Genomic DNA, 15,183 nt, shown 5'->3' with positions numbered 1-15,183 from the left:
CCTTTGCTAGCTATCAAGTCGTTGAATGTAATTACAAAAATACTGAAAGCAAGGGGTTAGCCATGGTACATGCTATAAACAAGTATAGGCATTATCTCTTGGCTATACCGAGTTTGTGTTTTTTGTCGACCATAAAGAACTACTTTACTTGGTGAATAGGCCTAACATCACGGGGCATATCACCAGGTGATTGCTCACCAGATGGGGTTGGTCATCCTTTTGGAGTTTTATTTCACCATCATTGTGCAAAAGGGATTTGTGCATGTCCATTCAGAACACCTTTCCAAATTTCCAAATGAAGAACCCCCTCTAGAAGCAAAAGATTTCTAATTGGTTACCCCATCAAGAAGGATAGAGCCAGATGCCACATTAGGAAGGTGGCCCCCTATCAATTGTTATAGTGGGAATGCTTACAAGAAGGGTTAAGATGGCATCATGATGAAATGCATTCATGATGATGACTTTGTTGCCGCCGTTCTTAAGTAAGGTCATTCGAGCATAGGTGGAGGACACTCTGTTGGGGACACGACCGTCTACAAGGTCCTTCAAGTCGGGCTGTGATGGGCTACAACACTCTTTACAAACACAATTGAGTTTGTTAAATGTTGTGATGAATGCCAATGTTTTGCCATAGTCCAAGAGAAGGATCGATTGCCCCCAACTCTAATAATTACAAAACATCCATTGAAAAATGGGGTTTAGACTTGTGGGTCTTAATAGCCCAGCCACCTATGGGAACCCAAGCATGCTTTGTCATGGTTGCCACCAATTACTTCAGAAAGGGGGCTTAGGCGAAAGCTACGCAGATTAGCGACAAGATCCACCACCAAGTTCCGTTATAAGAATGTGCAATTTGGTTGCCCACTAAAAATAGTGAGCAATCACGGTACACATCTTAAAAATTAAGTGGAGTTCTTTCTCAAAGAGTTCCTTGTGATACACATAAAGTTAACACCTTACTATTCATAAGAAAATGGCCAACAAGGTAAACACACAAACAAGATGTTGTGCACTATTCTTACCAAGACGGTAAAGGTATTGAGCACAAGTTGTATTCAGCTGTATGGGCCTACCACGAACCACATGGCTATCAACATCACACGTTTTCAGCTTTTGCATTTAGGCTTGATGCAATTATGCCAATTGAACACTTGGTTCTGAGCATTCCAAGCCTTTGAATTGTAGCCCAATCCATGACCGTCGGCTATTTTGAAGTGAAGTTTTTTTATTGGATCTAAACTTGCATCTTGTAAGTTTTATATAACCCATGTAGTAGTAGGTACAATGAGGGAAAGCATCATCCTCGGAGGAGGATGGATTGTGGCCATTGATTGCTTAGTTGGCTAGTGAAGAAGAACCTTGATGCTGAGAATCCCTCATGAATGAGGATATCCCAAACCTTTCAACATCCCCAACCACATTATATCATTTCTGATAGTCCCTACCATGTAACACTGCCCTCACCTCAATGCATTTTGTAACCCTTCCAAATCATATGGAGATCCAAAACCTCACTGATAGAGACAAAGACCACCCCCAAAAACTCAACGGATTCTTGAGGAGGTCACTAAAAAGAAATGGGTACCCAACCCTAGCTGATAATGGCAATTCGACACCCAAGCAAAGACCTATCAACTAGGGTACCTAAGGTACCCAAGGGTATCTTGGCTACCCAAGGCAATTTGACACCCAAGAAAATACCTATCAACCACCATTTGGTCCAAAGTCTATCTTTGAGCACAAAACTACCGAGAGTGGGATGACCCTCAAGCAAAGATGTTGCACTCTCAAATCCAGCCCCACTGGATCCCAGCTCTGTTAGTGGAAGCCCAAGGCTTCTACGAGGGCAACCCTTCTGTTTGGTCCCAAAAACCTCACCGCTGCTTGCATGACAACCCCCTAACCTAATACAATCCAAGTGAGATTCCCCTCCTACCTAATAGATGACACCCAAGGCTTCTACGAAGGATAGTTCCAATACCACCCCAACAGATGACACTTTATAACAAAATTGTTAGAAGCCCAAGACTTCTACAAAGAGAACCCTTACATTTTGGTTACAAGAACAAAGAAAACCATGCTCAAGGCCTCTACAAGGGCATCCTCAAACATCAAATCCAAATGGGTGTAGAGATCTAAGGCTATCTCTCTGACACCACCCCTAAAGTTTAAGGACTAGAAAGCAGTGACAGCACCCTCGACTCGTGTGATGAACCCACCAACAAAGTAGTTAGAAGTAACCTTGGATGTTTCAGCAAGTCCATGCGCGAGGGTCACACCTTCTTCAATTCCAATCTTAGAAGAGCCACCCTAGGTGCCAAATTCACACCCCCCCAATAATTCCAACCTTAGAAGTGCGCGAGGGTCACACCTTCTTCAATTCCAATCTTAGAAGAGCCACCCTAGGTGCCAAATTCACACCCCCCCAATAATTCCAATCTTAGAAGTGCCACCCTGGGTGCTAAGCACTCCAAAGAGCTATGTACACACTCCCTTTGCTCCTATACCCAAAGGAATCACCATAGTCACACAACACCCTCGTGCGACAACGTCAACTTGCAGATAGAGTGTGAAGTTCAAACAAGCACACCAGCAAAGCTATCAGTGTGGTGGCATCCAAGCTTTCATCATGGGTGAATGGGGAAGCAGTTATCCACCTTCACTCATTGAGCCCACAACATGGTAAGTCGTAACCTTTAACCCCTATTATACAATTGTAACATAATATCCACACTCAAGTGTCCAATCACATCTACCATGAATGATTAAAAACCTAAAAACTCAAAACCAAACTAAAAACGGTAAGAAACTAAAAACAAGCACAGGGGGTTGACACACGACAATACAAACACAACAAGCCAGTGGGTTGTAGTTTAGCACGGGCTATCAATACCTAACAATGCTTGAGCACTTACAAGAGGGGTTCAAGAGAGTAAAAGAATGCACTTAGATGATCAACAATTACACATTATAGACATTACAAGACATAGAATAGAAGAGACCTTGTTGGATTGGTTTTAGATGTATATTTTAGACTACTGCATGCTCATGTGCAAGAAAAAAGTATGAGCTCTACTCTAAGATCTATGCTGTTGTCACACGCTACTCTCTTTGTATACATCTCTACCTATCGCCCATTAATCAAAATGTTTGGTTCAATTAGGCATACCCATCTTGCTGACCGTTACAAGATCAATATTACAAGAATTCTAACATACATTTTGTTACAAACAATGGTGTCTTACAAAGGGTACATCAATTGGCTAGCTATGCACATGATGTGGAGTTGCAGATGATGATGATCTACAATGTTATTTGGGGTAATAGGATTCCCACTCAACACCTATCTTCCCTTTTGTATTTGTTAGAAGTTGAAGAATTTCCAATCAATACCTATCTTCCCCTTGAAAGTTGATGGCTCCTCCCTAGCACATGCTTGGAGGGACTAATCAAGTGCAGATTGGCATGTGCTGATGATCTAGAGAAATGCATATAGGCTGATGATAGTCAGCTACTACTGCATCTTTGGTTTACCTTCATTGCTTATCATCATGATGCATGGCTCCAAGGTTTCTCCAAGGTTTGATGTGTACCTACTATTGGTCTAAATGTAACATCGAGATCTAGGTCCTTTGAGCTCTGTCCCCAATCCGGAGCTCTTGGGGTTGAGTTTTCCCAAGTTTGCACTGTGATCCTTGCGAAGCTTCTCTCGGTAGCAGTGATGTAGTAGGCATTTCTGTGTCGAGGAGCTCGATGGATCTGGCTGTTCTTGAATACTCATAGATTTCTTGATGAGCTTCATCAGATCAGCTTGATCAATTGACATGTTAATGTTATTCCATTGTAACTGATCTATTAGCTTCTGCATGGTTTGGGATAGCATACATTAATTTATCTTCATCACTGCTCTTGCTCTGAGCTGCATCAATGTGTTCTAATCTTCTTTACATACTTTTTCTTGAATGAATTAGTTAGTAATTTATCTTCATCACTGCTCTTGCTCTGAGCTGCATCAATGTGTTCTAATCTTCTTTACATACTTTTTCTTGAATGAATTAGTTAGTAATTTTCCTTAAATTGTCTAGTAAGGTTTTGATCTGCTCCTATTCCTTCTCCATCCTAATCTTTAGCTCACATCCTTTTTCTAATTCAGTTCTTTTCACTGATGCTTTGGTTATCCCTTCACTATGTTGATTACAATGTCACTGCTTTCATATCAATGCTATTGTAGCTTTACCTAAGCATCATGTCGCTACTTTCATTTTGCAATTCTTAGACTCTGCTTAACTTTGCTGCCCTGGGCTATTTGATTGTGATAATGGCAAGGCAAGGACACCGGAAGCCTTTATGTTCAGTTCCTCCTCAGCTTACTCTTGATGTTGCACAGTCAGTTGACTTTTGAGATTTATTTCTTATAGTTTGTTCTTGTTAGCATCCTTTACTATGAGCTCTATCTGACTCTTTATAAACTTTGGTTTCAGTTTCAATTGGTCTGTGTGGACTTCTTCAATCTTCTTGTTGAGATGATTGTTCTCTTTTTTCAGTTGCAGTTTCTTAACTTGTAGTTCTGATGCTCTGTCTTGAGAGCTTATAGCTTTGCTCTGGTCAACTCTTGGACTTACTGTCTCTGAGCATTGGCAGTTTTTTGCTTACAGCCTCTAATTTGTCTACTATCATCCTTTTTTATGTTACCATCATTTTTCTTCTTTGCTGGAGGCTGGAACATCATCCTATACTCCTTTCTTGTAGATGAATTTACTAGCTGATCTGTTTGACATTGCACTTGTGTTTGTGTCAAGGTTTTCTTCAGCACATTCAACTAGCACTGCCTGCACATCCCCACAACCTTGTCAGTGCAATGAACATCCATACCTAGTGGTTAAGTTTATGGTTATGATTTGCTGATTGACATAGCAAAACATGTGGTTCTGATGCTAATGTTGATATCTCCTTGTCAAACATGGGATTTTTGGGTAGTAGACACCACATACTATATTTTTTCTGTCAGTTCTCGTGCAGTTGACACACCTTACCATAGTAGAGTCTCAATCTAAACCCATTCACTAGTTTCTCAAGGTTGACATCGTCGGGCATGCAGAATTCTTTTCAAAACAACTTGATTTGTAGATTCAGTATGACCATAAGCCCTATGGAGAATAAGTTAGGCTTGTCTAGACTCTATTAACTTCTTCACCACATCAAATAATTTGCTTAGGATGTCTAAACCTCAAGTAAAAATCTGCTAATATAGAAACTTGGATGTTGATGAAATAGAATTTTCCGTCAAGGCCTTTCTTCCACCCTAGTCTGTTGCACTAAGATGTATTTTGCATTTGTCCCCTTTGTGCTATAGGCTTAAGTAACATCCAAGAGGGTTACCTTTCGGAACTTGGAGAATCTGTGGAACAAGGAAGAAAAGGGTTCGTGATTTATAGGTTGAGTCAACATAAATATTTGGCTGACCCACTTTCTGGTAGATATCACACTTCTTTATAAATTCCCATGCATCATCCTTCTAGACTGTGGGCCAACATTATTGATGGTGTGTGCATGCACCCTTATCGCTTTAGGGCTTATTCACATAGGGTGATATGAGGGCACTATGAGGAGTTATATGCCTGTTGATATACGTGAGGATGATGATTCAGTTTACTTTTTGCACTGTAATTTAATAAGGCAGTCACATATGGTAACCTCGGAGTGTGTTTGACTGTTAGCGGATGCTGACTCCCACTGGGTGTGCCAAGTGTTGAGGGCATGTGCACACACTCTTATCACTTTAGGGATTATTCACATAGGGGGATATGAGGAGGCACTATGAGGAATCATATGCCTATTGATGTACGTGAGGATGATGATTCATTTATGTAGCATGATGATTCTCAAGCATCTCTCTTGTGCCTGTGTATTCCTATGTGTTTGTATTTCTACCATTAATAACCATAATCCTTCTTCCAAGATTTTTCCTCCTGTCAATTATCCTCCAAAGTGACCTCCACTGATGCCTTGATGTGCTTCTGTCATCATATCTTCCTTTTTCATGATTTGGGGCACACCTTCTCAAAATCTGATCAAATTCCCATCATGCATAGCTAACTAGCTACTGTAGTGTATCATCCCCTTCTCTTTAACGCTACCCTTTTCTTCGGATACTTGGTCATACCTTTAGGGAAAACACCCTTGATAAAAAATTGAACCATATCATAATACCAATCGCCTTCGACCTGATCAACTGGTGATAGAAAATAGGTCAGCATTAATTGGGTGATCCTAGACCCCGTGTCAGCACCTTCCCCATTTTTCACTCTTAAGAGAAAGTCTGCATGCTCATTGCTTGGGGTATGCACAATAGTGAAGTCAAATTCTTGTAGCATCAAATTCAAGTCTATGAATGCATGCTCATTGCTTGGGGTATGCACAATCGTGAAGTCAAATTCTTGTAGCATCCACCGGATGAATTTTCATGTCATCTTTGGTTTGATGACAATGTAGGGTAATGCTTGATGATCCACAGCTTGTTTCCCAATAGATAATTCCTATACTTCTGAATAGAATAGATCAAATATAGTGCTTCCCTTTCAATAGTGTTGTAATATCTTTCAGTTCCTAAGAGCATAATGCTTGCCTATACCCGTCTTCTTCTGATTTTTGCATCAGTACAACACTGACAATGTAAATATTAGATGCTTCCACAAAGACATGGAAAGGTCTCATCCAATCATGCACCACTAAGATTGGGATTACCTGTAAGCATTTTATTCAACCATTAAAAGGCTTCCTCACATTACTATGTCTATGCAAAAGCAATATCTTTCTTTGTCTGCAAATACAATGGATAAGCAACATGAGCTATTTATCTCAAGAACATGTGCCATTTGATCTTTCCAGGAAATATTTCCAACTCCTCTAAGTTTTTAGGTGCATTGAGAGAGTGCTGATTACCTCAATTTTTGTTGGGTCCATTGCCGACCCTTCTCGTGACACTATGTGCCCCAGTAATGATTCGTTTGTAACAACTACAAAGGCACATTTGGTTGGATTCAACTTCAACCTTGTCTATCTGCATCTTTCCAAACACAATAGTAGTAGTGAAGATGCTCACTCCTCTTTCCAAATACGTCCATAAATACGTTCATGAATTTAGTCAGATAGTCACGTAGAAGATATCATAGACCATCCTTTGAAATGTAGTTGAGGCATTTTCGGGCCAAAAGTCATCACATTAGATGCAAAAACACCCCATTCTATGATGAATGGTTTTTTTCTAAATATCCTTATAAAACCATGGATAAAAGCCTAGAAGCTCCTCAAATCCATGAAAACTATAGTTGATCATAAAAATTAATGCATGCCATCTAATGGTCATTAATCATACCAAAAGAAGCATTAAAATTAGTGGCCAACTCATCAATCCGGAGTATATGAACGTGGTGTCGTTCAAGCAAAACTCCAAAGTAAGCAAGTGAAGCACATGTGTGTAGCACTCATTAAAAAACCCCTAGACACAAGTGATCTAGGCAGAACCTGATGAGTCCATATAAAAATTAGAAAATATCCAATAAAATCCACCAAAACAAACTGATCAACCAACCCATGATAGAATTTATCTTAAGCTTAAGAAATTAAGCACAGACCACACTTAAATAAGTGCAAAATAGATTATCATGGAAAAGTGTCAAAGGTGAAACACACTTTGAACGGAGATTATAGCCATCAAAAGAAATTAAGGAACATGTCCAAAAAGAATGGCTAAACAATGGTAAAAAATCATGAAAACATTGTTTAGAATTAATCCAAACAGATATAACTACTAATACGAGGTACAATCGTATAAATAATATGCAAATAACCCGCATCTATCTAATGTCAGCGCACGAGAAAACGTACTTCAATATTAAATAACCCTCGAAAAGATTAAATTCTCGAGAAAAATAATTATCATGATTTTTTTTCTAATTTTATAGGACCTCAAAATACGATAATTTTGAATTCCACTAAACCTATCTTATGGCATTCCAAACCTATATTTTTCCAAAAAATTTCCAGCAAATAAATTTGCTAAAATACCATTAATATTTTAAAAATACTAATTTTCAAGATTTTTAAAAATAATTTCTAGAAAATTTCTAATTTTTTCTGAGAATCCCATCATTCACGAAATTTCCAATTCCACCCGACAATTCTCAAATCTAATCAAAATTTTTAATTTTAATGGATTTTTTAATTTTCTGGATCAAAAAATATATCTTAAAGGAATTTGAATGGTCACGGGCGCCCGAACGGACACACCACATGCCAAACACCAACCCCACATTTTTTTGAAATTTAAAATAACCTGTCTAGTTTTCCACAAATTTTTGGAAATTTTTTAAAAATTTTAATTAACCTCGAACGTATTTAGAAACGGTCAAAAAATTTTGGAATTCCAATGGTTTTCCCAGAATACGGCAAGCCAAAAGTTTCAGGAAAATGAAAAGACAAAAAAAATCGGAATGTGAAAAGTCAAAAGTTCCCGGAATACGGAAGGTCAAAAGATTTTCCGGAATTCGGAAAGCCAAAAGGTTTCCCGGGAATGCGGAAAGCCAAAGGTTTTCAAGAAAATAAATTGTAGAAAGTTTCAGAGAAATTTTTTTCTCAAAATTCGGATTTTCCTCTTTTTTTGGGCTTTTTTCCAAGCTTTTTTGAAAAGCTTTCAAAAGGTTTTCTTTTTTAATAAAAAACTCATTTTTTAAAAAAAATAAAAAAACAATATTTAAAAGCTTTAATTTAAAGCTTATGAAAAAAAAAATTGGGGGGGGGAGAACTTTTTTCCGCCAACGGGCTACTACGTAGCCCCCCCCCTCTCCCGCCGCCTGTGCGCAGAAATCCCAAGAGAGAGATATCTCTCTTCCCTCTCCACTCTCCTCTCTCCTTCACACCATTTCATGGCTCCTCTCCACCCCCTTCTTCTCTGTTAGAGAGGAGGCTGATTAGGCATTAATTAATCTTTTTTTAATTAAACTGACCCTAATCATAATTAAACATTAATTATGATTAATATTTAAAACATCCATTTTAAGAGAAATTTACATGGAAAAAATCAGAATTGAGAGGCGGAGAGGGTCCCACGCACACGGGAGAGCATTTCATGCATCAACATGCTGTCCCCTACTACATTTCAGCAGAAAATCGACGGAAATTTGATCGTATACTCGCGAAAAAACTCGCAAAAATGTATTAAAATATATATTTTAACCATAAAAATGCTCAAAAATTTTCTAAAAACTCTAAAAATTTAGAGAATCCATTCTACCAAAAAAATATCCACAATAAAATATGTGGTATTTTCGTAAAAATTTCTATTAAAACTTATTTTAAACCACAAAAAATAGGAAAAAATAGCATTAAACTCACGGAATTCCCGTGCAACGTCGATTCGTCCATTGAATTGTAGTAACATGCATTCCCAATTGCCATATCGACGATCCACGTGCAAATCATCAACAAAAATCAATAAAATAATATTTTTATTAGTAAATATTAAAATTTACTTCAAAAAAATCAACAACAATTAACTAAAGATTGCTCTGATACCACTGTTAAAACCCTAAGATCTCTCTAGATAATTGTTATGCATAAACATGCATAAATCAGGCATAAACTCATCCACCTGACTACCCCCGAGCCCAAGGGATGCACACATGAATTATAAATGAAATACATCATACCTCTACCTTGATATCCCATACCATCAAGAGGTATAACTCCGATCCAATAGCATGTAGCTATAGTGTGAAATGGTAGTGAGTAGTTATGATCCTCTACACAAGAGAGCATAACATAACCTAGCCTCCAAGCCTCCCTTGAGTGTGCCCCATGCCCCTATTATATAGGAGGGCCCTTAAGTGACTCTTGACTCTCCATTTCCCATGTGTGACCCTTGGATGCCTGACCCTAACCTTAACCCTTAAGGTTAGTCCTAGCCCATGCTCCACTAGAGCTTATTCCCATGCTCCCATGTACACAAGCCTAAGGTGGGTTAGCCTCCTAGTATATGCACACATAATGTGCATATAACATAGGCATCCTGAAACCCATCTATTTCCTTACTAAGGCCATAGAGGAACCTTTAATGACCCATACATTTCCTCACCAGGATCCATGGAGGAACCTTTAATGACCCATACGCCCGTGGCACTAGCCCAAACCCACAATCACTACCTCCAAAAGCCACAATTCCCATACTGCAATCCACTCATGAGGAAGTTCCTAAGCTCAAGCAAGGCTATAGCTAAAGAATGCCAAGCCATGTGTGTGTAGATAACCAGTTTGCAAAGGAGTGTAATGGTTCCCTCGTAGCAAACCGAAGAGGCAACTAAATCCCTTATCGATTTTTCCATGAGGAGTACACCAAGCCATGACCAAAGGGGATGCTCGTGAAGCAATGTACCAAGAACTCCTCTACCACAAAGAAGCCCTCATCACCCAAACACATGCTGAAGTCCATAAGTTTCAAAACCATGTTCTCGGATGACACCCCGCCATTGAAAGGAGGCGTGACCAAAAGAAGCTAGATATGCTTCTACCAACTATGAATTGGTCTTTTATGGATACCCTTACCCTGGCCATTTTTACTTACTTCAATTCAATATCTTTTTATCATACCCTATCTCAATCCCTACCTTCCACACAATCTTAGCTCGCATATCAACACCATGCGAAAACCCACTGTCACTACCCTTTTCTTCTTTCGACCAAGCCATGTCCTTTTTGGACACCATATTTATGTACTCCATTGAATCCCATCTGGTTGTGTTTAACCTCGCCACATGGTGAGGCTTGCTTGTAAATTCTACACTCTTTACCAAGGAAGATTACTTCCTTGACCTCATGGCCACCACTTCCCATTCCGAAAAGATTTACTTCACTCGTCCATGTTGGCCTTGAAGACCCTCGCTCATCGAGTAGTGACGTTCACCTACTATCAGCTTTCTCACACATGCCCAACAACCAATACAGTCCACATGGCATCTTTCAACTATATCATAGTCTACATGTACCTCAAGCAAGCCCTTGCCACTTGAGATGCCACCATTCATACTATTCATGTGGCTTACCCTTACATCTCCATCAGTGCAGCATAGGAGTCTAAACCAACAAGAAAAACGAAATCACAACATCACTAATAAACAATACAAGGAAAGTATAGAAAGCCCCTATTCATCGACTACAAATTCAGAAATGTTGAATGTTGTGTGCAGCTAAGCTACACTCTATAAAAGACCAAGTATGCTTGCTAGAATCAACACAAGTAGGACTCCAAATTTTGATAAAGATCGGTTCAAGAAAGTCTATGAAATCTTAGCATGGGTGTTCTTGAGATTAGTTTAGCATAAGGTTTAATTTTATATCCTATCATGATAAGTGTCTTGATGTCATTTCATCACAATGTCAAATCACATACTAAATCGAGATAATTATAAACACTAGCCACTAACAATCTAGAAAAGATTCAAAAATATGAGTAAACTTAACAAGTGGAAATTCTTCCACGATGGCCTGCCAAATTCCAATTAGAGTGAGTGTGTGTGTGCGCGCACGCACACACACACGCACGCACGCGCATGAGCCAAAGATTGTCAAACCCATGAGGGATTTTTAAAATTTTAAAATTAAATCCAACTAGATTGAGAGAGAGAGAGAGAGTGTGTGTGTGTGTGTGTGTGTGCACGCACGCACGCGCATGAGCCAAAGATTGTCAAACCCATGAGGGATTTTTAAAATTTTAAAATTAAATCCAACTAGATTGAGAGAGAGAGAGAGAGAGAGAGAGTGTGTGTGTGTGTGTGTGTGTGTGTGTCAAATCCATAAGGGGGCTTTAAAAAGTGAAAATTCTGAATCAATCGTACTACAATAAATTGAAAGAGCCTTAAAAAATAAATAAAATTCATAAAATAAGGAAGACTCATGAGAGTGGTATAGAGAGAAAAGTCTCTTCATCTTGGTATTTTACATCTCTTACATAAATGTGACATACCACATATCATGAGAATGCAAACCCCAAGAGAAGTGAACATATAATCCAACCACAAATCCCATTTATCATCACTCTTCCTAGAAGAACCCCAAGGCTTTAAATATTCAATCATAGTTTTTCTCGAGAGTTCCCCTAGGGAAATTGTAAAATCGACCACCACTAAGGCTTTTGCCTTTGGCAAGCCAAAAGCTGCCTAGTAAGTTTGCTAGTAGGAAGAAAGCACGAAAAAATTAATCTTGCTCAAAAAACTACCTAGTAAGTTTGCTAGTCGGAAGAGCACGAAAAAATAATCTTGCTCAAAAGCTTCTTGAAGCTGCTTGTCTTACTTTGAAGTGCGTGGAGTTGCTCTTAAATAGTGGTAGAGATATTTTTCCGAAAAAAGTGCATGCTACGATTCTAGAATTTTAAAAGAAAAAAAAAAGATGAGGATAAAAATATGAATGAGGCACAAAGTTCTTTTATCTATCTCTAGAAATGACAGAAAGACACTTGTGCCATGCCTTGAGTTATAATTTGCACTTCAATTTCGACTCCAAAGCTAATCACTCGAGTTACAAAAAGCCAGCCACTTGGAGAGAATTCATCCTTATGTTATAGGAGAGAGCCCAAATCATAAATATGAAAACCAGTGAGTTTTTCTTCAATTTGTAGACTTTCAAAGCTCTGCGCAGGAACCACCTCCCTCTTAGCAGATTTTTGAGTTTTGCACACTTTAGATGGGACTTTTAAAACATTTATAATAGGTAAAAGGCTTAATCAAGGTCTTGAGATTATAAAATGTAATCCCACTATGAAATTCACCAAGATGGCTACCTTGGTCACAAGCAGGTACTTTTTTTGAATACATGGATTGCAAGATCACCCCCATGTAGTCTGTTTGTGAACAGGCAAAGAAATCATTTTTGTGTTGGCCGTTATGCAAGAGGCATCTTTTTATTTAAGGGTTCCCATGTTTTTTTTCTCTTGAAATGGTCATTCATGCACATAGTGTGGCTGAAATTGCACCATGCCTTGCCCAAATGCCTTTTCTTTGCTTTTTCTTTGCCCTATGGTCCAAAACAAGGACTCTTACTTTGACTTTTGAAAGTCCTTAGGTTGCACAGTGTACAAAGATGTACAAGCTCTTGCTTTTATGCAATGTTTCTACAAAGCTATGGTTGCATCTTGACAGATCTTTTTTTTTCCCGAGAGAAAAGATCCTTTCATTAGTTATATAAAAAAACGCCCGTTGGGCTACAAAAACCCTCTCCTGCTCATAAGAAGGCAGAGCAGAGATCCAATCAAGGTAGCTAGGGAGACTCTCCCTAGGTGCAAAAAGGTACAAATATCAGTACAAAGAACTGAGAGGCTATATCACACAATAGGAGGGGGGAAAAGCCAAACAGGTGGCCTGTAGTGCCAGCGGGGGTACCCGCGTCGTGTAGGGTATAGAAGGGGCCGCTGCGCCAAGTGGTGTGAAAGGCCTGGCGCCGCAAGATCGCCTCATCCCCAAGTCGCCCCGGATGCGGTCATACTGTCCTCGCAGGGTGTGGATCAACTCCTGCCAAATCCCCCGAACAATCTCTGGTGGCTCCAGTCTCCCCTCAAAGGCCCTGAAACACCGGGCTCTCCAGGTGAACCAGATGGTGAGGCTGCTGAGGAGCTCCCATCGTAGATCCCTCTCCTGTGTCTAGCCCCGACGGACGAGAAATCCGGTGAAGGAACAAGGCGAGGCTGGCCCCTAATGAATCTTACGGCCTGGCTGTCCTGCTCCGTCTCGTATCCCAAAGCAGGCCCTGACGAAGTTGACCAAGCAGCAGCACCCCACGTATACATGCCCTCTGGAGAGAGGGGGACCAGAATGCGCAGCATCTGCAGCCAAATCTGCTGCGCCTGTGGACAGTCCCATAGGCAGTGTCTGTATGTCTCCAAAGGGTGGTCGCATCGGACGCAGGCCGCCGGAAGACCACTGTAGACAAGCCAGGTGCCAACTGCAGAGCCCCTGTGGGGGCAACCAGCCCACTGGAAAGTCGAGATCCTGCGTGCCTGTCGACTAGCCCAGAGCCTGGTCCACAAATCCTCGAGGAACTCCTGTGAGAGTCCCTGTAGTAGCCGCCAATGCACCGCCAATGCAGCTGGAGAGACCATCCTCCTCACAGTCAAAATATTTCTCCCCAACCGAACAGTGTACTGGAAAAAGGTGATCTCTATGGCCTCGGGGGATGCATAAGGATCATGCCACTCGTACTCGCCAGGGTCCCACTGGAGCCGGGCCAAGGGGCGCGCAGCATATGCCCATATGTGCCAATCAGAGTCCACATCTGTAGGGTCTGGATCAATATGCCACTTTCGGGAAGCGGCGGCCACTACCCGTATCCTCTGAAAGATGCACTCTGCAACCAAAGGCGACTCTGCCTCCACTCTCTCAAGTCTGCCCTCATCCTGGATCTCATAGTAGAGGCATCTACCATCCTCAGTGCAAGCTCTGACAGCAATCAGGATCTCCAACTGTGTAAAGGCTCCCATCCACCGTGGGGCCGCTGGCTCGAGAGGCGTGAACCACTCCTCAGTGAGTGCCTCCTGAATGTCATCCCTCAGAATCAGCCCCCCTTTGAAGTGACTCAGCCTCTCCACCTGGATCTTCCCTAGATCTCCTCTGGGAGACTGCAGAAGGCCTGCCAGTCTCCAAAACTGCATGCTGGGCCTGCCGGCCGCCAATGGTCCCAAGGCTAGACGAGGCCGAGATCCCAGCATATGACCTTGCTCTGTGCGTACTGCTGGGCTCCAGATAAGCGACTGTCTGGCCCGCTCCTCATCACAAGTAGGAGGTCTCTGACAAAGCCCCGGTCTCAGCAACTCCCAAGCTCGCACGATGCTCAAGGCAAATCTGTCCTCCCATCCTCTACTGAGGCCTGTTTTCCTCAGCTCTATGAAGATCCATCGTATCTCTGGTACCCAAGTGCCTCCTGCTGGGGGAGCCCTAGCCTGCAGTCGCTGAAAAAGAAGTTACTTCCAAGGCTCAGCGCCTCAAAGCAGCCCCCGAACAATAAGCTTCCCCAATAAGGCTCTACACTGATCAACTGGATCTATAATACCCAAGCCTCCTTGGGCCAGTGGAAGAGTAATAACTGCCCAAGCAACCTTAGCCCGGCTGGCTGACCATCCCGCCCAGACCAAATAAAGTTCCT

Source organism: Cibotium barometz, chromosome 63, assembly GCF_041138505.1.
Source record: "Cibotium barometz isolate CiBa-2024 chromosome 63, ASM4113850v1, whole genome shotgun sequence".
NCBI lineage: Eukaryota > Viridiplantae > Streptophyta > Polypodiopsida > Cyatheales > Cibotiaceae > Cibotium > Cibotium barometz.
The sequence above is the reverse complement of the archived record's forward strand: the minus strand, read 5'-3'. Positions refer to the sequence as shown.